This window comes from Bufo gargarizans, unplaced genomic scaffold (assembly GCF_014858855.1).
Source record: "Bufo gargarizans isolate SCDJY-AF-19 unplaced genomic scaffold, ASM1485885v1 original_scaffold_1382_pilon, whole genome shotgun sequence".
Taxonomy (NCBI): Eukaryota; Metazoa; Chordata; class Amphibia; order Anura; family Bufonidae; genus Bufo; species Bufo gargarizans.
This window is the reverse complement of record NW_025334331.1, coordinates 188,185-212,670: the sequence shown is the minus strand read 5'-3', so window position 1 is coordinate 212,670 and position 24,486 is coordinate 188,185. Positions and strand designations below refer to the sequence as shown.

Here is a 24,486-nt window from a genome sequence, read left to right as displayed (position 1 = left end):
TTATACTCCAGAGCTGCACTCACTATCCTGCTGGTGCAGTCACTGTGTACATACATTACTTATCCTGTACTGTTCCTGAGTTACATCCTGTATTATACTCCAGAGCTGCACTCACTATTCTGCTGGTGCAGTCACTGTGTACATACATTACATTACTTATCCTGTACTGATCCTGAGTTACATCCTGTATTATACTCCAGAGCTGCACTCACTATCCTGCTGGTGCAGTCACTGTGTACATACATTACTTATCCTGTACTGTTCCTGAGTTACATCCTGTATTATACTCCAGAGCTGCACTCACTATTCTGCTGGTGCAGTCACTGTGTACATACATTACATTACTTATCCTGTACTGATCCTGAGTTACATCCTGTATTATACTCCAGAGCTGCACTCACTATCCTGCTGGTGAAATACGTTACAACTGGACATTCCCTTTAAAGAGTAATATACAACTTTGTGACCCAGCAGGCTCATTTCACACAGTAAATAAATGGCATCCTTGGTGGAGGGCACACAATCAATGCCAAAAGGACACTCTACTGACACCCGCCGGTAAAGGAAAGGTCTATAGAACTATTTATTGTATGTGACGAGAGCTTTGCTGAAAGATAGGTTACATGTGCAGTGCAGACGCAGTGGTAACTGACCCAACACTGCTACATGGCGGCTGCACATCTAAGAAATAAACTAGAATTTTTGTAATTAGTTTTGACTCACCAAAACGAAGACTGTCCTTGTAGAAACAAAAATGACGATTCCTGAGTCTTGTCCTAGAGAAAGGTCTGAGCATAAAAACTGCAATCTGGTCATGTGACCACGGCCTGATAATAGAGCAAATAAATGGCGCTTATCAGTCCTGCCGGGGCCAAATGTGAGCGCCACCAATGAAGGTCAGACAAGGTCATAAAGCAACTGAGCACGTTATATTCTTCTACATAAGAAGCAGTATTATAGTAGTTATATACTTATACATAGGAGGCAGTATTATAGTAGTTATATTCTTGTACATAGGAGCAGTATTATAGTAGTTATATCCTTGTACATAGGAGCAGTATTATAGTAGTTATATTCTTGTACATAGGAGCAGTATTATAGTAGTTATATTCCTGTACATAGGAGCAGTATTCTAGTAGTTATATTCTTGTACATAGGAGGCAGTATTATAGTAGTTATATTCCTGTACATAGGAGCAGTATTATTGTAGTTATATTCTTGTACATAGGAGGCAGTATTATAGTAGTTATATTCTTGTACATAGGAGCAGTATTATAGTAGTTATATCCTTGTACATAGGAGCAGTATTATAGTAGTTATATTCTTGTACATAGGAGCAGTATTATAGTAGTTATATTCTTGTACATAGGAGGCAGTATTATAGTAGTTATATTCCTGTACATAGGAGCAGTATTATTGTAGTTATATTCTTGTACATAGGAAGCAGTATTATAGTAATTATATTCTTGTATATAGGAGCAGTTTTATAGTAGTTATACTCCTGTACATAGGAAGCAGTATTATAGTAGTTATATTCTTGTACATAGGAGCAGTATTATACTAGTTATATTCTTGTACATAGGAGCAGTATTATACTAGTTATATTCTTGTACACAGGAGCAGTATTATAGTAGTTACATTCTTGTACATAGGAGGCAGTATTATAGTAGTTATATTCTTGTACATGGGAGGCAGTATTATAGTAGTTATATTCTTGTACATAGGAGCAGTATTATAGTAATTATATTCTTGTACATAAGAGGCAGTATTATAGTAGTTATATCCTTGTACATAGGAGGCAGTATTATTGTAGTTATATTCCTGTACATAGGAGGCAGTATTATAGTAGTTATATTCCTGTACATAGGAGGAAGTATTATAGTAGTTATATTCTTGTACATGGGAGGCAGTATTATAGTAGTTATATTCTTGTACATAGGAGGCAGTATTATAGTAGTTATATTCTTGTACATGGGAGGTAGTATTATAGTAGTTATATTCCTGTACATAGGAGGCAGTATTATTGTAGTCATATTCTTGTACATAGGAGCAGTATTATAGTAGTTATATTCTTGTACATAGGAGGCAGTATTATAGTAGTTATATTCTTGTACATAGGAGCAGTATTCTAGTAGTTATATTCTTGTACATAGGAGCAGTATTATTGTAGTTATATTCTTGTACATAGGAAGCAGTATTATAGTAGTTATATTCTTGTACATAAGAGGCAGTATTATAGTAGTTATATTCCTGTACATAGGAGGCAGTATTATAGTAGTTATATTCTTGTACATAGGAGCAGTATTATAGTAGTTATATTCTTGTACATAGAAGCAGTATTATAGTAGTTATATTCTTGTACATAGAAGCAGTATTATAGTAGTTATATTCCTGTACATAGGAGCAGTATTATAGCAGTTATATTCTTGTACATAGGAGCAGTATTATAGTAGTTATATTCCTGTACATAGGAGGCAGTATTATAGTAGTTATATTCTTGTACATAGAAGCAGTATTATAGTAGTTATATTCTTGTACATAGGAGCAGTTTTATAGTAGTTATATTCCTGTACATAGGAAGCAGTATTATAGTAGTTATATTCTTGTACATAGGAGCAGTATTATAGTAGTTACATTCTTGTACATAGGAGGCAGTATTATAGTAGTTATATTCTTGTACATAGGAGCAGTATTATAGTAGTTATATTCTTGTACATGGGAGGCAGTATTATAGTAGTTATATTCTTGTACATAGGAGGCAGTATTATAGTAGTTACATTCTTGTACATAGGAGGCAGTATTATAGTAGTTATATTCTTGTACATGGGAGGCAGTATTATAGTAGTTATAGTCTTGTACATAGGAGGCAGTATTATAGTAGTTACATTCTTGTACATAGGAGGCAGTATTATAGTAGTTATATTCTTGTACATGGGAGGCAGTATTATAGTAGTTATAGTCTTGTACATAGGAGGCAGTATTATAGTAGTTATATGCTTTTTCTTAGAGCGCAGTTTTGTAGTAGTAGTATTAAGCTTAGATTTAATAGGAGGCATTGAAGAGGTGTCCCAGGAGGACAGGAGTACTATATGTTTCTAAAAAAACTTTTATTTTTAAAGGGGTACTGCAGAGGATAGATAATCAGCATCTGATTGGCAGGGGTCCGACACCCGGGACCCCCGCCAATCAGCTGTTTGAGAAGGCAGCGGCGCTCCAGCAGCGCCGCGGCCTTCTCACTGTTTACCGCTGGCCCAGTGACGTCACGACTATTATGAACTAGCGTGGGCGGGGCTAAGATCTGTTCACTTGAATGGAGCTTAGCCGCACCCAGGCCAGTTGATACTAGTCGTGACGTCCCTGGGCCTGCGGTAAACAGTGAGAAGCCCGCGGCGCTGCTGGAACGCCGCTGCCTTCTCAAACAGCTGATTGGCGGGGGTCCCGGGTGTCAGACCCCCGCCAATCAGATGCTGATGATCTATCCAGAGGACAGATCATCAGTTAAATCAAAGTGCAGAACACCTTTAAGCAGTATTCCTGAGTTTCTCATACAGAATCTAGAATTTCCTCTTCTCCTTGTATTGGTGGCAGCTTTGTTTCTGAATAGTGACCAATATCACGTTTAAATGTTTTAAATTTTGAATGAATGTTTCTGATCTGATTAATTTTGTTATATATTTTTATAGGAGATGTTTGATTTGAATTTCCTGATACAAAGTTTCAAATCCTCCTGTGTAGACTTACCATTAGATGATACTTTTCTCTATATTTTACGGGGTGTTGGCTGACGAGATACAAGTGGTTCCTTGTTAAATATTTGTTTGTTACTGGAGATCGGTGACATTTCCCAGTACATGACTGGAGTCTGTTCTGCACTATTTTATTTATTTTTTTATAAAAATTGGTTAGTACCATTGTGTGAAGGGTTTCATATTGCAATGTATTTTTGGGGATGCGTTCATGGTTCATGGCTGGTGGTCTGGTTGCGCTCTGTATTTTTATCTGTATGGCCACCTTTATACGTGAGTTTCTTCCTTTCGGCTTTGTCTACAGCACACGTCACATGGCCAAAGACCGCAGTGAAGCCTACAATACAAGTAATGGCCACTAATGTAAGTAAATTGGGTCAGGTTGCAACCCTTATGATGCTGTGATTCAAAAGACACAAGAAATTCAACTTAGGGCCCATTCACACGTCCGTAAAAACAGATGCGGATCCAGAAAATGCGGATTCGCATCTGTTCCAGCCCCATTGAAAGTGAATGGGTCCGCAAATTGCGGAACGAATGCGGACCCAAATTACGGACGTGTGAATGGACCCTTAAACTGTTGTGTTGCGGCAGCCTGTGTGTCTCGATACTCTATTCACTTGCAGTTATTTGGGAATTCGGTAACGCTACACCGTGATCTTTTTGTCATTGCCAAAGTCTCCATGTAGCCCCTCCGCTCTGGATCTGAGCCGTTCTAAAGCTTTAGGTAATAGTTATTGAAATCTGACATAATCTATGCTGCCACCTAGTGGGCAAAAATAATTTTCCCATGTGACATTATTCTTAGTTTGCACAGCACTTTACAATTCAAGTAGCAGGAATACAGTCACAATGGAAACAAAAAGAGAGGAACATGCCCTAAAGCTTACAATCTAAAGCACCAGAGTGTATCTAATCCTATTAGGAGTGACACTGTGCTGCTTATCTAACCTTATCAGGTGTGATACTTTTTAGCAAGCTGCACTTATTATACTGCTGGCAGAGCCACTGTATCTAATCTTATCATGTGTGATACTGTCGGCTGAGCTGCTGTATCTAATCCTATAATTTATGATACTGTCTGCTGAGCCGTGTATCTAATCCTATCCTGTGTGATACTGTCTGCTGAGCTGTGTATCTAATCCTATCCTGTGTGATACTGTCTGCTGAGCTGTGTATCTAATCCTATCCTGTGTGATACTGTCTGCTGAGCTGTGTATCTAATCCTATCCTGTGTGATACTGTCTGCTGAGCTGTGTATCTAAGCCTCTCCTGTGTGATACTGTCTGCTGAGCTGTGTATCTAATCCTATCCTGTGTGATACTGTCTGCTGAGCTGTGTATCTAATCCTATCCTGTGGGATGATGTCTGCTGAGCTGTGTATCTAATCCTATCATGTGTGATACTGTCTGCTGAGCTGTGTATCTAATCCTACCCTGTGTGATACTGTCTGCTGAGCTGTGTATCTAATCCTATCCTGTGTGATACTGTCTGCTGAGCTGTGTATCTAATCCTATCCTGTGTGATACTGTCTGCTGAGCTGTGTATCTAATCCTATCATGTGTGATACTCTCTGCTGAGCTGTGTATCTAATCCTTTCATGTGTGATACTGTCTGCTGAGCTGTGTATCTAATCCTATCCTGTGTGATACTGTCTGCTGAGCTGTGTATCTAATCCTATCCTGTGTGATACTGTCTGCTGAGCTGTGTATCTAATCCTATCCTGTGTGATACTGTCTGCTGAGCTGTGTATCTAATCCTATCCTGTGTGATACTGTCTGCTGAGCTGTGTATCTAATCCTATCCTGTGTGATACTGTCTGCTGAGCTGTGTATCTAATCCTACCCTGTGTGATACTGTCTGATGAGCTGTATATCTAATCCTATCCTGTGTGATACTGTCTGCTGAGCTGTGTATCTAATCCTATCCTGTGTGATACTGACTGCTGAGCTGTGTATCTAATCCTATACTGTGTGATACTGTCTGCTGAGCTGTGTATCTAATCCTATCCTGTGTGATACTGTCTGCTGAGCTGTGTATCTAATCCTATCATGTGTGATACTGTCTGCTGCGCTGTGTATCTAATCCTATCCTGTGTGATACTGTCTGCTGAGCTGTGTATCTAATCCTATCCTGTGTGATACTGTCTGCTGAGCTGTGTATCTAATCCTATCCTGTGTGATACTGTCTGCTGAGCTGTGTATCTAATCCTATCCTGTGTGATACTGTCTGCTGAGCTGTGTATCTAATCCTATCATGTGTGATACTGTCTGCTGAGCTGTGTATCTAATCCTACCCTGTGTGATACTGTCTGCTGAGCTGTGTATCTAATCCTATCCTGTGTGATACTGTCTGCTGAGCTGTGTATCTAATCCTATCCTGTGTGATACTGTCTGCTGAGCTGTGTATCTAATCCTATCCTGTGTGATACTGTCTGCTGAGCTGTGTATCTAATCCTATCATGTGTGATACTGTCTGCTGAGCTGTGTATCTAATCCTATCCAGTGTGATACTGTCTGCTGAGCTGTGTATCTAATCCTATCCTGTGTGATACTGTCTGCTGAGCTGTGTATCTAATCCTATCCTGTGTGTTACTGTCTGCTGAGCTGTGTATCTAATCCTATCCTGTGTGATACTGTCTGCTGAGCTGTGTATCTAATCCTATCCTGTGTGATACTGTCTGCTGAGCTGTGTATCTAATCCTATCCTGTGTGATACTGTCTGCTGAGCTGTGTATCTAATCCTATCCCTGTGTGATACTGTCTACTGAGCTGTATATCTAATCCTATCCTGTGTGATACTGTCTGCTGAGCTGTGTATCTAATCCTATCCTGTGTGATACTGTCTGCTGAGCTGTGTATCTAATCCTATACTGTGTGATACTGTCTGCTGAGCTGTGTATCTAATCCTATCCTGTGTGATACTGTCTGCTGAGCTGTGTATCTAATCCTATCATGTGTGATACTGTCTGCTGCGCTGTGTATCTAATCCTATCCTGTGTGATACTGTCTGCTGAGCTGTGTATCTAATCCTATCCTGTGTGATACTGTCTGCTGAGCTGTGTATCTAATCCTATCCTGTGTGATACTGTCTGCTGAGCTGTGTATCTAATCCTATCCTGTGTGATACTGTCTGCTGAGCTGTGTATCTAATCCTATCATGTGTGATACTGTCTGCTGAGCTGTGTATCTAATCCTATCCTGTGCGATACTGTCTGCTGAGCTGTGTATCTAATCCTATCATGTGTGATACTGTCTGCTGAGCTGTGTATCTAATCCTATCCTGTGTGATACTGTCTGCTGAGCTGTGTATCTAATCCTATCATGTGTGATACTGTCTGCTGAGCTGTGTATCTAATCCTATCATGTGTGATACTGTCTGCTGAGCTGTGTATCTAATCCTATCCTGTGTGATACTGTCTGCTGAGCTGTGTATCTAATCCTATCCTGTGTGATACTGTCTGCTGAGCTGTGTATCTAATCCTATCCTGTGTGATACTGTCTGCTGAGCTCTGTATCTAATCTTATCCTGTGTGGTACTGTCTGCTGAGCTGTGTATCTAATCCTATCCTGTGTGATACTGTCTGCTGAGCTGTGTATCTAATCCTATCCTGTGTGATACTGTCTGCTGAGCTGTGTATCTAATCCTATCCTGTGTGATACTATCTGCTGAGCTGTGTATCTAATCCTATCCTGTGTGATACTGTCTGCTGAGCTGTGTATCTAATCCTATCCTGTGTGATACTGTCTGCTGAGCTGTGTATCTAATCCTATCCTGTGTGATACTGCCTGCTGAGCTGTGTATCTAATCCTATCCTGTGTGGTACTGTCTGCTGAGCTGTGTATCTAATCCTATCCTGTGACTGCTTTTCATAGACTTTACACTCAGTTTATCCAAATCAAGCAATACGAGTATCAAAAACATTCCAAAAATATCAATCAATGTTTATAAATATTTCATGATTAAAACATACAATATAGTGTTCACTAGTAGGGAATACAAACAAAAGTGCCCCTAGAAAGACGCCTCCTGCTAGTAAACCAGGTAGCAATGATTGTATACCACATATCACTCCCACCTAATACCACGCGGCTATCACTGGATCAGAGATAAGCGGCCACGTACAAGTAACGATAAAAGGAAAAAAACGGTATATCTGCAAGCGAAGGCTGAATACAACTATAACCAATAAACTATACCAGACCCATGGCAGCATAGATCCGTAAATAGGGGGAGATGATACAATGTAAACGACATAATATGCAAAGCTTAATTAAAGTGCAAGTGGCGCTAATCCTCAACGCGCGTTTCGCATCATGTGCTTCAACAGGAGGAGTGATTTGGGTGGGGAAACAACTAGTGTTAAAAAGGAGGTGTCGACCAATCAGCACTAAGCTGCGGGAACATGTGACTATGGAATCCCCTTCGCCATCTATGACGCATGGTGAAACCTCCCCCAGCCAGGTCCTACATACTTCCGCCCGTCCCACCGAGCACTCGCACTGGAGAGGGCGGTTCAACGTCAAATGACGCCGACCGACATCGCCAGCGCGCCGTCTCTATGGGGAATACCGTCCTTAACAGATCTAGGATGAGCAGAATCTGCATGCAACGAGGCATTCACGGCTGTCGACTTTCTATGGATGTCAAGTCTCCAAAGTTCCATTCATGCCCACTTTGATCTTTAAATCAAGGAAATCCACTTCCGTGACTGCCTGAAAGGTAAGCTTTATGTTTAGACTATTATTGTTGAGGGTCTTCATAAATGTATCAAGATCTTCCATGGTTCCTTCCCATAAAAATAGTACGTCGTCAATATAGCGCATCCAATTATGTACCTACTCAATGCCTTGAATGTGGTCATTGTGGAAAATATCTCCATCCCATGCTCCCAAAAATAGGTTAGCGTAAGACGCTCCCATTGCCACACCTTGAGTTTGCAGATAAAATGTATTCTTAAAAATGAAGAAATGATGCCTCAGAATGAAATCCAATAACTCCAAAATCAGATTATTGAGTCCCTGCTGAAAATTGTTACCTTTGAGGAACCCCGCCACCGCTCTAAGGCCATCCTCATGTGGTATGCTGGTGTATAGGGATTCCACATCTGCTGTAATGATTATCATTTCATTGCCCACTTGAATATCTTATAACCTATTTAGAGCTGCCGTCGTGTCCTGTATAAAGGAGGGCAGATTTGTAGATTTGTAGATGGAAATCAGTAAATCTACAAACATTTTCACATAGGACCTCGTTACCTGCCACAATCGGTCCTCCTGGTGGATCAACACTGTTTTTGTGAATCTTCAGGATATCGTCAAATGTTGGAACTTTGGGATGTGAGACTACATTTGAGATAACATTTTCCAGTATAGCATTGAGTTCCTTTTGGAAGAGTGGAAGGGGATTGTTAGGTAAGTTACTATGACACGTCTTGTCTCTCAACAGTCTAAAGACCTGCTTCTCGTACATCTCTATTGGCCAAATCACGACATTTCCTCCTTTATCTGCTTGTTTAATCACTATCCCTTTTAATTTTTTCAATTCTTCTAGAGCATTAATTTCTGCTCTACTGAGGCTATTTCAACTCTGTGTTTTTACCAATTTAGATAGATCATCACTAACCGGCCTGACAAAAACATCAATAGCTGGACAGATATAAAAAGGGGGAAACGTTTGTGATCTTTTTATAATTTCTTTAGGTACTAAACTTACCTTATAGATGGAGAAGGGGATTCCATAGTCACATGTTCCCGCAGCTTAGTGCTGATTGGTCGACACCTCCTTTTTAACATTAGTTGTTTCCCCACCCCAATCACTCCTCCTGACGAAGCACATGACGCGAAACGCGTGTTAAGGATTAGCGCCACTTGCACTGCAGCACTTTAGGTAAGCTTTGCTGATTATGTTGTTTAGTTTACATTGTATCATCTCCCCCTATTTACGGATCTATGCTGCCATGGTGTCACGGATGGTGTTACAGAAAACTAGAAGACACAAATGAAGATCCGATTGACTTGATCCAAAACTAAGGAACAAAAGGGTAAGCCCTGTAACAGCCCTAGCTCTCTCCCTTACTGCTCAGCCTATGCAAAAATCTCAATGGTAGAAAATTGCATACCCTCGTTCCTCGACTGTATGACACCTGAACACCCTATAATAGTGAGGGGACACAACCACCGGCTCCCTACACTTAATACGGAGGGAGTCAGGATCACCTAGGATCAAGCCCACAGGAAAACAGAAATAAAGAAACAGACTTATCTTGTGGATGCAGCAGTAACAGCTTCTAGCATCAGCACACTCCAGGAAGTTGTATAAACCGCAAGGTAAGGCAGTATGGGGAGGAGATATATAGGGAGGCAATCACTGCTAATAGATGACAGCTGGGAGAGGGAGGAGAGATGCCAAAATGAAAGCAAAAGAAAAGAAGATCATGCAGAAGGTACTAAAGAACGTCTAACACAATTTCTCAAAGATCTGGTGGTGACAGTACCCCTCCCTCTACGAGTGGACTCTGGACACTCAGAGCTTACCTTCTCAGGATGGGACCTATGGAATGCCCTGAGAAGACGAGTGGCCTTAATGTCTGGCACTGGAACCCACATCCTCTCCTCAGGACCATAACCCTCCCAATGAACGAGGTACTGAAGAGAACCGCGGACAATACGAGAGTCCACAATCCTAGACACCTGAAATTCAAGATTACCATCAACCACAATCAGAGGAGGAGGCAAAGAGGAGGGTACAGTGGGTTGGACATAAGGTTTTAATAGGGACTTGTGAAAAACATTATGGATCAGATCTGAGGAAGATCAAGACGGTAGGCAACGGATTGATGACGGACAAGATTTTGTTAGGCCCAATAAACTTAGGACCCAACTTTCAGGAGGGAACCTTCAATTTGATATTCTTAGTAGGCAACCATACCAGATCACCAACATTCAGGTCCGGACCAGGCACACGTCTCTTATCCGCCACACGCTTATATCTCTCACTCATGCTCTTTAGATTATCCTGAATCTTTTGCCAAATAGATGACAAAGACGAGGAGAATATCTCCTCATCAGGTAAACCAGAAGCTGTCAAGGATGGTGTAACAGAAAACAAGAAGTTACAAATAAGGATCCGACTGGCTTGATCTGAAAATAAGGAACAAAAGGGTGACCCCTATTTAATCCCTGAAACTCTCCCTGTCTTCTCAGCCCATGCAAAGATCTCTATGATAGAAAATTGCATGCCCTCGTGCCTCGACTGTATGACACCTGAACACCCTATAATAGTGAGGGGACACGACCACCGGCTCCCTACACTTAATACGGAGGGAGTCACGGTCACCTAGGATCAAGCAAACAGGAAAACACAAATCAATGAACAGACTTATCTGTAGAAGGATCAGTTGTAGCATCCAGCATGTACACACTCCAGGTAGTTGTATAAACCGCAAAGTGATGCAGTATGGGAAGGGATTTAAAAGGATGCAATCAGTGCAACTACATAACAGCTGAGAGAGGCTAACGAGATGACAAAACGAAAGCAAAACAAAAGAACCTCAAGCAGGAGGTTCTGAAGAACGTCTGTCAGAGCTTCTCAGATGTCTGGTGGTGACAGTACCCCTCCTTCTACGAGTGGACTCCGGACACTCAGAGCTCATCTTCTCAGGATGGGACCTATGGAAAGCCCTGATGAGACGAGTGGCCTTAATGTCTGTCACTGGGACCCACATCCTCTCCTCAGGACCATAACCCTCCCAATGAACGAAGTACTGGAGAGAACCGCGGACAACCCGAGAATCCACAATCCTAGAGACCTGAAATTCAAGAATACCATCAACCACAATCAAAGGAGGAGGCAAAGACGAGGGTACAATGGGTTGGACATAAGGTTTTAATAAGGACTTATGAAAAACTTTATGGATTTTCCAAGTCTGAGGAAGATCAAGACGGTAGGCAACAGGATTGATAACGGACAAGATTTTGTAAGGCCCAATAAACTTAAGACCCAACTTCCAGGAGGGAACCTTCAATTTGATATTCTTAGTAGACAACCACACCAGATCACCAACATTCAAGTCCGGACCAGGCAAACGTCTCTTATCCGCCACACGCTTATATCTCTCACTCATGCTCTTTAGATTATCCTGAATCTTTTGCCAAATAGATGACAAAGATGAGGAGAATCTGTCCTCATCAGGTAAACCAGAAGACCCTTCTCCAGAGAATGTCCCAAACTGCAGATGAAACCCATATGCACCAAAAAATGGTGACTTATCAGAGGACTCCTGACGACGGTTATTTAAAGCAAACTCAGCAAGGGACAAAAAAGAACACCAATCCTCCTGATTCTCCGACACAAAACAGCGCAGATATGTCTCCAGATTCTGATTGACGCGCTCCGTCTGGCCATTCGACTGCGGGTGGAAAGCAGAAGAGAATGACAACCGAACCCCCAAGCGAGAACAGAAAGCCTTCCAGAATCTGGAAACAAACTGCGTGCCCCTATCAGAGACTATGTCTGAAGGAATACCGTGCAATTTGACAATGTGATCAATAAATGCCTGCGCCAGTGTCTTAGCATTGGGCAAGCCAGGAAAAGGAATGAAATGCACCATTTTGCTAAAACGGTCCACCACCACCAGAATCACAGTCTTCCCCGAGGAACGAGGCAGGTCCGTAATGAAGTCCATGGACAGATGTGTCCAAGGACGGGAAGGAATGGGTAACGGAAGGAGAGGACCTGATGGCCGTGAATGAGGGACTTTGGCACGAGCGCAGGTCTCGCAGGCTGCCACAAAACCCTCAACCGACTTACGAAGCGCCGGCCACCAGAATCTCCGAGCGATGAGATCCACTGTTGCTCTACCCCCCGGGTGACCAGCAAGGACAGTATTGTGGTGCTCCTTAAAAACCTTGTGTCTTAAAGCGAGAGGCACAAACAACCTCCCAGGAGGACAAAGATCAGGAGCCTCTGCCTGGGCTGCCTGAACCTCTGCCTCCAATTCAGGATAAAGAGCAGAGACCACCACACCTTCAGCCAAAATGGGACCCGGGTCCTCAAAATTCCCACCTCCCGGAAAACAACGTGACAGGGCATCTGCCTTCACATTCTTAACCCCAGGGCGGAACGTGACAACAAAATTAAACCTTGAAAAGAACAAAGACCATCTGGCCTGTCTCGGGTTCAGACGCTCGGCTGACTCCAAGTAGGCCAGATTCTTTTGGTCGGTAAACACGGTAATAGGGTGTCTGGCTCCCTCTAGCCAATGGCGCCATTCCTCAAAAGCTAACTTGATGGCCAACAACTCCCTATCTCCCACATCGTAATTTCTCTCTGCGGAGGAGAGTTTCTTCGAGAAAAAGGCACACGGTCGCCATTTGGCAGGAGAGGGACCCTGAGACAAGACCGCACCCACACCCACCTCAGAAGCGTCCACCTCAACTATGAAGGGCAGAGAGATATCAGGTTGAACCAAGATGGGAGCGGAAGCAAAACGCTCCTTGATACTAGAAAAGGCCTTACGCGCCTCTACCGACCAGGAGGAAAAATCTACCCCCTTTCTAGTCATATCAGTGAGTGGTTTAACAACAGAGGAATAATTCAAAATAAACTTCCTGTAATAATTGGCAAAACCCAAAAAACGCATCAGCGCCTTCTGATTCTCAGGAAGCTCCCACTCAAGCACAGCGCGGACCTTCTCGGGGTCCATGCGAAAACCAGAAGCGGAGAGAAGAAACCCCAGAAATTGAATTTCTGGAACCGCAAACACACATTTTTCCAGTTTAGCGTACAATTTATTCTCCCGCAGGATGTGCAAGACCTGACGTAGGTGGTCCTTATGAGTTTTGAAATCAGGAGAAAAAATCTAAATGTCATCTAGATACACTAATACAAATTTCCCCATTAAATGAAAATGGCCCTCAGGGGTATTGAAGGCCGTCTTCCATTCGTCTCCTTCTCTGACCCTGACCAGGTTGTATGCCCCTCTTAGATCCAACTTGGAAAAAACTTTAGCCCCAACAACCTGGTTAAACAGGTACGGGATCAGAGGAAGCGGATAAGGGTCACGAATAGTGATACTGTTCAGCTCCCTGAAATCCAGACATGGTCTTAAAGAACCATCTTTTTTCTTAACAAAGAAAAAACCAGCGGCAACAGATGACTTCAAGGGTCGTATGTGTCCCTTTCTCAGACTCTCAGAGATATAAGCACGCATAGCGATCCTTTCAGGTTGGGAGAGATTGTATAAACGAGATTTAGGCAGCTTGGCGCCTGGGATGAGATTAATAGGGCAATCGTACTCCCTGTGAGGGGGCAACTCCTGGACACCACTCTCAGAAAACACATCCGAAAATTCAGAGAGAAAAGTTTGTACAGTCTTAGTAGAAATCTCTGAAACAGATGTCGTGAGGCAATTCTCTCTGCAAAAGTCACTCCAACCATTTATTTGCCTCGCTTGCCAATCAATGGTGGGGTTATGTTTAGTGAGCCAGGGTAGCCCCAACACTAGAGGAGTAGGCAACCCGTTTAGGACGAAACATGACACATCCTCAACATGAGTATCACTCACAATCAAACGGATATTGTGAACTATGCCCATTACCGATTTCTGAGAAAGTGGAACGGAATCAATAGCAAAAACAGGTATATCCTTTCCCAAAGTGCATACCTGGAAACCATGTGTTATAGCAAATTGATTATCAATGAGATTGACAGCTGCTCCACTATCTACAAAAATCTCACAAAAAATGTTCTTGCTCTCTAGCGCCACCCTGGCAGGTAGGACAATACGGGAACTACAAGGAAACGGAAAACCTTCAATTTCCGCATCAACCTTGCCAATAGTAACAGATGGAACGTTTTTAGAGGATTTTTTTCTTTTTGTTTCTTTATTACTCTCAAAAAACCGCCTGAATCTCCTAGAGGGACAAACATTTGCCAAATGATTTATACCTCCACAACAGAAACAAACCCTCCTCTGAGAGCTGAATCTTCTATTGTCAGAGGCAAGCAAACCCAGCTGCATGGGCTCCTGCTCAGAGGGGATTGAGAGAGACTGAGATCCCTGTGCACTGAATGAGACCGCTGCACTGTCCTTGGACTGAGTATGACAGGAAGGAGTGATCTCTCCTCTCTCTCTAAGACGCCTGTCAATACGAATGGCCCGAGACATGGCAGTGTCCAAGGAGGTAGGTCTCTCATGAAAGGCAAATGCATCTTTCAATCCCTCTGAAAGACCATGGCAAAATTGACTTCGGAGTGCAGCATCATTCCAACTAGTATCACCTGCCCATCTCCGAAATTCTGAACAGTATATCTCTGCGGACTGTTTACCCTGGCATAATAGACGTAGTCTAGACTAGACCAGAGCAATACAATCCGGATCATCATATATCTGACCCAGGGCTAAAAAAAATTCATCCACTGAACGGAGGGGCCGTGCCCCCACCGGCAGCGAAAAGGCCCAAGACTGAGCGTTATCCCTGAGCAGCAAGATGATGATCCCCACCCTCTGCTCCTCATCACCAGAGGAATGGGGAAGTAGGCGAAAATTGAGTTTGCAAGCCTCTCTAAGGCCTCTTTCACACTTGCGTTGTCCGGATCCGGCGTGTACTCCACTTGCCGGAATTACACACCGGATCCGGAAAAACGCAAGTGTACTGAAAGCATTTGAAGACGGATCCGTCTTCAAAATGCTTTCAGTGTTACTATGGCACCCAGGACGCTATTAAATTCCTGGTTGCCATAGTAGGAGCGGGGAGCGGGGGAGCGGCATACTTACAGTCAGCGCGGCTCCCGGGGCGCTCCAGAATGACGTCAGAGCGCCCCATGCGCATGGATGACGTGCCATGCGGTCACGTCATCCATGCGCCTGGGGCGCCCTGACGTCACTCTGGAGCGCCCCGGGAGTCGCACGGATGGTAAGTATGCTGCTCCCCCGCTCCCCGCTACACTTTACCATGGCTGCCAGGACTTTAGCGTCCCGGCAGCCATGGTAACCACTCTAAAAAAGCTAAACGTCGTATCCGGCAATGCGCCGAAACGACGTTTAGCTTAAGGCCGGATCCGGATCAATGCCTTTCAATGGGCATTCATTCCGGATCCGGCCTTGCGGCAAGTCTTCAGTTTTTTTGGCCGGAGCAAAAAGCGCAGCATGCTGCGGTATTTTCTCCGGCCAAAAAACGTTTCGTTCCGGAACTGAAGACATCCTGATGCATCCTGAACGGATTTCACTCCATTCAGAATGCATTAGGATAATCCTGATCAGGATTCTTCCGGCATAGAGCCCCGACGACGGAACTCTATGCCGGAAGACAATAACGCAGGTGTGAAAGGGCCCTAAAGCAAACAAAATTCTCACTACCCCCGGAGAACGTATCCGGGAGCGAGATCTTAGGCTCAGTACAAACTCCATGAACGCAAGCAGAACTGGTCACCTGAAAATGAGACACAGTTTTACGGAGATCTGCTACCTCCAATGAAAGACCCTGCATGTGTTCAGTCAAAAGTGAAACCGGATCCATGCTTGAGACAGTTTTGGCGGTTTATAATGTCACGGATGGTGTAACAGAAAACAAGAAGTTACAAATAAGGATCCGACTGGCTTGATCCGAAAATAAGGAACAAAAGGGTGACCCCTATTTAATCCCTGAAACTCTCCCTGTCTTCTCAGCCCATGCAAAGATCTCTATGATAGAAAATTGCATGCCCTCGTGCCTCGACTGTATGACACCTGAACACCCTATAATAGTGAGGGGACACGACCACCGGCTCCCTACACTTAATACGGAGGGAGTCAGGGTCACCTAGGATCAAGCAAACAGGAAAACACAAATCAATGAACAGACTTATCTGTAGAAGGATCAGTTGTAGCATCCAGCATGTACACACTCCAGGAAGTTGCATAAACCGCAAAGTGATGCAGTATGGGAAGGGATTTAAAGGGATGCAATCAGTGCAACTACATGACAGCTGAGAGAGGCTAACGAGATGACAAAACGAATGCAAAACACTTGTACGTCTCTGCTTATCTCTGATCCAGTGATAGCCGCGTGGTATTAGGTGGGATTGATATGTGGTATACAATCATTGCTACCTGTTTTACTAGTAGGAGGCGTCTTTCTAGTGGCACTTTTGTTTGTATTCCCTACTAGTGAACACTATATTGTATGATTTAATCATGAAATATTATTAAACATTGATATTTTTGGAACGTTTTTGATACTCGTATTGCTTGATTTGGATATCATATTTAAAGTGTTCCTGTTACGTTTAGATTGGATTGCTCAGTTTTGGATCTAATTGGTGATCATTTACACTCAGTTTAGTACCCGGTAGTAGGAATGTAAGCTGTAGCCTATAAACCCGGTGCACACAGGGAGGATCTCGTCTCCATTCTGCTGCTGTTCTCTGTATAAACGTATTTTTATGAATGATTTTGTAGCTTTGTTTTCTTCCTCAGCTCTGGATGAAATAAAACTTATATATAGCTGAGTGTTTGCTACCATGTATGACCGCAAATAGTCTTCTGCAACCAAAACACAGCAGCACAAAGCACCCTCCTGTCCTGTGCTCCAGATGCTGCTGTTACTTATACTGATACATTGTAACAAACATACTTATTATGCCTCTCATTTATGACTAACAAGCTCTTTTTTTTTAGGAACCTCATGGGCAGCCCAAAATGAAATATAATACAGGAAGTACTTTCATCAGGGGCCCAGTCAAATAAGGGAGCTCATTATTCAGAAGCCGCCTCAGGAAAAGATTATACCCTTTATGGTTTAAGAAGTTTTGTCTCATGACGACCCCTTTCTATATACATCTCATTAGTGTGGGGCCCCTAGGGTTTGGACCTCGCTCCAAAATAAGGGCTGCACTGAATGGACAGCTGTGAACCTAAATGATCCGCATGTAATACCACAATTCCCCTGTAGAGGCCGCTGCAGCGAAATGCCACAGTCAGCTGTGATCGATTACCTTATACTGTGACCGCTTAAAATTTGGATCATGTCTGTTTTGGTGCCTAAGGCTACTTTCACACTAGCGTTTTGGCTTTCTATTTGTGAAATCCGTTCAGGGCTCTCACAAGCGTCCAAAACGGACCGGTTTTGCCCTAATGCATTCTGAATGGAAAAGGATCCGCTCAGAATGCATCAGTTTGCCTCCGTTCAGTCACCATTCCGCTCTGGAGCCTGACGAAGCGGAGTCAAACGGATCCGTCCTGACACACAATGTAAGTCAATGGGGACGGATCTGTTTTCTCTGACACAATCTGGCACAATAAAAACGGATCCGTCCCCCATTAACTTTCAGTGGTGTTCATGATGGATCCGTCTTGGCTATAGAAGACATAATACACCTGGATCTGTTCATGACGGATGCAGGCGGTTGTATTATTGTAGCGGGAGCATTTTTGCAGATCCATGACAGATCCGCAAAAAACGCTAGTGTGAAAGTAGTCTTAGACTGACATTCTACTCCAAACACATAGCAATCTGTCCAGAAATATGGTCATTGGTGACCAGGACAACATTTCAGAATTTTATCAGAAATGTTCTTTTTTTCAGTACTTACAACTAATATAACTAATATAAGAGGGGGCACAAACTTTATCAATGAAACACTAAGCTATCTGTGACTGTCACTACGTATCCATCTGCTTCCTTGTGACTTTAAAGGGGTTCTCTGGGAATTAAGAAAATGAAAATACCTAAATATTACTTTAATATAAATATATTTCCAAATACCTTTCATTAGCTATAATGGTTCATTTTGTCTAGGGAGCAAGCATCAGGAGAAATAAAATGGCCGCTGTCCTATTAGCGCACACAAAACCTGTCCTAATCACACAGCAGGACATATTACTTTACAACACTGAGCTAAAGAGCTGCCTCATCCTCCTCTCTGCTTGTCATGGATTATGATCCTGAACACAGCTGATAAGATCTTCAGCTGAATCTCTGTAGGAATGGAGTTCATTAGGAGACATGAAGTACAGAGAGGATGGACAGGACAGGCTGTGGTAATGGAGACTGTGTAACGCCCCTGAGTGGCAATACCACTTCTTCACCCCGCTACTGTCTTTAATGGGCTAATATAATGTCATCGTATGCATCTCTTTCCAGGTCCTCCGCAATGTGCATTCATAATCTTGTTATGTAACTGTTTATTACATGTAATGTGCCTGGTTCACCAGATGGGGGCAGAAAACCCAGCAGAGCTGTATGTAGATAGAATGGAACCTTCCATTCCATTCTAACCCCCCTCTGTGGAGAGGTGGGCTAGTCCCACTTCCTGCAGGAAGGGTGGGTCCCAGTTTCTAGTTAGTTACAGCTTACCCCCTGCCAAGGGAGGGTATGCTGGGCACGTCTCTGCTGGACATGCCCAAGCCAAGCCAGCCAGAGCACTCTCAGCTCTACTGGACATGGAGGCCAAAGCTTAGAGCCTCAGGAGCCAGGAAGAAAGTTCCCTGGCCTAATCTAAAGTCAGACTACCAAGTGTTTTGCAGCATAAAGAAAAAGCAAAGTTATACAGCCAGCCTATCAGTACAGCAGAGCCAGAGAGCAACAGATGTAGCAGAGTCGAGTTTGCCTGCCAGAGTTTTGATGCTAAAACCTGCTGGGACCAAGACAAAGTTGTAAGATTGTATCTGATGAAAGTTTTCCAAAGTAAAGCAGCTTTTCAACTGCATCTCAAGGTCTGGACTCAAGTTATTCTTTTGTCCCTCAACTAGTCAAGCGGTATCCAGGTAGGAGCACCGTGACACACATAAAGAGACATTTTAAGCCGCAACATACCACTCGTCATTCCTACACCTGGGACGCGAGACATTTCATCTATTAAGGGCCCTGCGGGAGGCACCTGTTGCAATTGCATACACGAGCTGCTGCTCATTATCTACACCCCACTATCCTCTCTGTACTTCAGGTCTCCTAATGAACTCCATTCCTACAGAGATTCATCTGAAGATCATATTAAACTGTATTCAGGATCATAATCCCTGACAAGTAAGAGAGGAAGATGGCGCAGCTCTTTAACTTGTCCTCCTGTGTAATTAGGACAGGTTTTGTGTGTACTACTAGGACGGCGGCCATTTTATTTCTCCTAATGACTGCTCCCCAGAAAAAACGAGCCATTATAACTAATGAAAGGTATTTGGCCATATATTTATAATGAAGTAATATTTAAGTATTTTCATTTTCTTAATTCCCGGAGAACCCCTTTAAGGGACACAAGGCCTTCCATGAATCACTGTAAATTTGCGGCATTACGTGCAAATGGAAAAGTCCCTCATGAGGAAATGCTAAACTTTATTCCGCGGGACAGTACATTTACAGCAATGCCCCATATATATATAGTTTTTACTCATGTTTTACCACTTTTCACCCAATAAAATCAACTTTTTTTGTGTTTTAGTGGCGCCATATACTGGCAGTCTTTTTATTTGCATGATGGGAACTTTGCAGGGAATTACCTTTGCAGGATGAGTTGCAGCTTTTATTGGTACCGTTATGTGTACATATGACTTTTTGCCATTCTTAAGAAAAAAAAAAATGCAATTTTGTCTTAATTTTTTTATGTTTTTTTTTTTACTCCATTCACCATGTGGGATAAATAATGGGAAAAGGGGGTGTATTTTTTTAAAATCATTTTTATAATGATTTTTTTAAAATTATTAAAATTATTTTATTTTCAGTTATTTTATTATTATTTTATATTATTTTTTTCCAACTTTATTTTTTTTACATTTTATTTTTGTCCCTTTTGGGGACTTCAACATCCATAAGCTTGATCTCCTGCAATTCTTCTGTATTAAGGTGTATTGTGCCTGTCATCGTTATGCTGACGGGGATCCTATTAAGCCCTGCCTGTGGAATTGACTGCAGCCTTTAAGAGTTCAAATGGCCAGGATGAGAATTATATCTGATCCCGACTGTTAGAGCAGGGCGCTGGCATATCTACGTGATGGAGTGGGCATCACTAGGACGACGCGTTAGTACATCAGTTTGCTGGCACTATATCGCTTCCATAATGTAATAGTTGGTCATGGGGTGTTAAGTGATTAATGTATACTTCTATTTGCCTACATGATTGTTCAGAAATGAATGATGTAAGTTCACCGAGTTTCTGGTAGGCGCACAGACTTGTCCTCGGTGAACCACATTACAAGGGACGGTTCACCTTTGAGCACCATTGCAGTCAATAAGCTTCTTCTTAACAACCAGACTATACACCGCCGATAATGCCAGGGGGCAGGTGGTTCTTCTCATATAAGATGGCTATACAGATCCTAGTGTAAAGATGGTGTAACACACCAGAGAAGGGTTCAGTGCAGACACTGCACAAGCAGGGAATGCTGAAAGTTTTCAGCTCTGAAGCTGGCGGAATTGTGAATGTAGCTGTGACATATAAGACTCGTAAACAACCCATTTTATCCAGCTGTGAACCTAATATACCTGGAGGTTTTCAACTCTTTTGTCATTATTGTGACATTGATGACTATTTAAAGTGTGCCTGTCATCAGTCGTACACCTGCCTCGCCTTTCCCTGTCTATAGGTGGTCTCTATAAATGGTCACAAACCTCTCCAGGACAGCAAAAAACTGTCTAGTATAAAACAGTAAAGAACAGAAAGGAGGGGGATCCAGCTGCAGATTCTTTCTCTCTCTCTCTGTGACTGCCTGCTGTGAGAGGGGGGAAGGAGCAGCAGCCGGAGAAGATAAAGACCTAAAACACACAGGAAAGATGGTGCATAGGCAAACACTATCATATAAGACATATCTGTGCCTGTAGCCAGCTGATTATTGGTTCCCGATCTGCAGCTTCAGTTGTTGTGAAACTACTACTCCCAGCATGTCCTGATAGCTAAAGACCTCGGAGCTGCAGCTCAGGTTGAAAAGAGGTCAACGACAAGCCAGATTGTAGCTGGTTGATCCATCTCATTGGTTCTTGATCCCATATTGTTTGAGAGGATCTGAAAGAGAAGACCCTGTGATTTCAGTGCTTCAAGACTCCCAAGTTACAGTGGTGCGTCATCATTTAAAGGGATTGTCTCATGATGACCCCTGTCTATGTACGCTCTTTTGGATTACAGAGACGTCATAGAAGGATGCCTCTGGCTTAGGACTTCCCTCTATATTAGAGAATGGAGAGCTCTTGCTTGACAGCTATTCATTTCAATGGACCACATGTAATACCACAATTCTCCATAAGTGGCCGCTGCAGGGACAATCCATAGCCAGCTGTGGGTGGGAATAACAGCTGATCGCCTACCTTCCACTGTCACAGATCTCAAGTCAGATTATGCGTGTTTCGGCTTTCTACTCCAAGTACATAAAAAAATCTGCCTCAAATTTCACATTTTTTTTTATTATTAATTTTCAGTAGGGGGGCACAAACTTTCTCAAACCCTAAGCTGTCTGTGACTATTACTACATAAGGATCTCTTCCCGCTACACAGTAATAATGGAATAGGAATGGAGACTTTCCCACCTCTATATGACTCTTGGGGACATGTGGTCGTCCATGAATTGCGGTAAATTTGCAGCATTAGGTGCAAACGAAAAAAAAGCTGCACGACTTCAACACATTGACTCCTAGGGGAACACTGAGGTCACAGGTAAGTGGTGGTGTAAGGGTTATGTATGATAGGTCAGTGTTTTGTAATGCACCTTATCTGTGAGGTTGTGCAGCGTGAAAAGTAACCAGTGGAATTGTAAATGCAGCTTTGGATGTGACTGGAGTACACAAGAGCAGCACAAGAATAGCGTCTGCAAAGTTCATCAAGGTGACCACAGTCTATATGTCCCATGTTGACATGGATGTCATAGTAGGGGGTTCCCTGCTCAGGACTCTTTCTATGATGATGATGATGAGACAACCCCTTTAAGTAGGGTGACCATATGTCCTCTTTTTCCCCAGACATGTCCTCTTTCTGGCACATAAAAAAGTGTTTGGCGGAGATTTATAAATAACCAAAAATGTCCCTGATTCTCAGAGGGGAATGGGGATGGGGGTGCTGCTGGCAGGCCTATAATCTGCTGCAGTGCAAGAGCTGAATGGACTGTGATGATGTCACTATCATGTGTTCAGTTCAGGAGGGCCAGAGGTCAGCAGTGAAGAGTGGAAGTGAAGGACCTGTGACGATGTCACCATCATGTGATCAGTGCAGAAGGGCTGAAGCTCAGCAATGAAGAGTAGAGGTGGTAAGGACCTGTGATGACATCACTATTATGTGATCAGTTCAGGAGGACCAGAGGTCAGCAGTGAAGAGCAGAAGTAGTAAGGACCTGTGATGATGTCACCATCATGTGATCATCGCAGGTAGAGGCGGAGTTCAGCAGTGGAGAAATGGTAAGGACCTGTGATGATGTCACCATCATGTGATCATCGCAGGTGGGAGCAGAGTTCAGCAGTGGAGATGTGGTGAGCTTGAGAAACCTTGGGAGTTGTAGTCCTTTCCTCTTATTCCTCTTCCTCTTCCCTGAATTGTCCTTTGATATCCAATGATAACAGTCTGGACATGTTGGGAGTTGTAGTCCTCTCCTCTTATACCTCTTCCCTGAATTATCCTTTGATATCCTATAATAACAGCCTGGACATGCTGGGAGTTGTAGCCCTCTCCTCTTATACCTCTTCCCTGAATTGTCCTCTGACATCCTATAATAACAGCCTGGACATGCTGGGAGTTGTGGTCCTCTTCTCCCTATAATATCCTCTGACGCTGGTATATAGATGACGGTTTCCGTTCTGTGTGTTGAGTTGTCGCCCACTCTTCCGGGTACGATGTCCTCCTTGTATGGGTGATGACAGTGGTCACCCTACTTTAAGGTCTCAGATGATGACTCCATTTGCACCAGTTAGTAAATGTGCAGCTGCCGTATAATGGAGGCACAACTGGGAAATGCCCACATATAATATGATTAACGCCCTTTAATCTGGCATCTGATGGTTAGAGCATTCTGATCATCTCGGCTCTGGAGGATCTGAAAATCTGGAGCAGATGATTCAGCAGAGACAACGAAGAAGGAGGCGCCTCTGCCTGAAGAAACAGCCATATTGTGTGAAGTCAACGTCATACGGACTGTTCTTCTGGGGAAAGTTACATCTGATCATTCAGAATGTTTGATAATCCAGCATCTGGCCGGGACAAGGTATTTTGTTGCGTAGGCAGAGCATGCAAATCGCATGACTTTACCATCTATTAAAGAGATTTAAACGTATTTTAATAGAAGCCGTCACAAGTATAGGACATGTAAATCCAGTGACTGACGGGTGACCTCACCACTGCTCAGAAGTGTTCACTTTCCTTTTCTTCTCCATTTGGCCCAGACCATCAAGATGTTTTCTCCTGAAGACTGGAGAGTCTTCTGTGCAGACATCTGTGCCCAGGGAGTGCAGGCCGCTCTGCCACATCATTAATATTTAGATGGGCACAAGGTAGATGGGGAACTCTTACAGATTTTGCATTAGGACCCAGGAGGTTCAGGTTCCACCTCTGACGTCTGCAGTCCATCCCTGCCCTCTATAGCAAAGAACCCCCTATACAGCTGCCCCTTTAACACTGCCATCCTGGAGCTTCCACCAATACTGTTCCTTCTGCTGCCCCGTGTGAACGAGGGTGCTGCCCAATGGCTCCCATTACTGTACTTCCAAAATAAAAGAGTCCAAGGACAGTGATACAGAACCGGAATGTGATTGGCCCCAAAGCAGCCTTCAAGCATCAGACCCCAAAATGTAAC

The 24,486-nt window shown here is 43.3% G+C and overlaps 1 protein-coding gene across 1 annotated transcript in view; it reads left to right on the top strand.

The window, feature by feature from the left end:
• The first annotated feature begins 4,088 nt into the window (after nucleotides 1-4,088).
• LOC122923232 (P2Y purinoceptor 2-like) overlaps nucleotides 4,089-24,486 on the top strand; it is a 50,342-nt gene continuing 29,944 nt past the window's right edge. The window contains exon 1 of the mRNA XM_044274001.1: nucleotides 4,089-4,109. The gene's annotated coding sequence lies outside the window, so the exon portion shown is untranslated. The remainder of the gene's footprint in view (nucleotides 4,110-24,486) is intronic.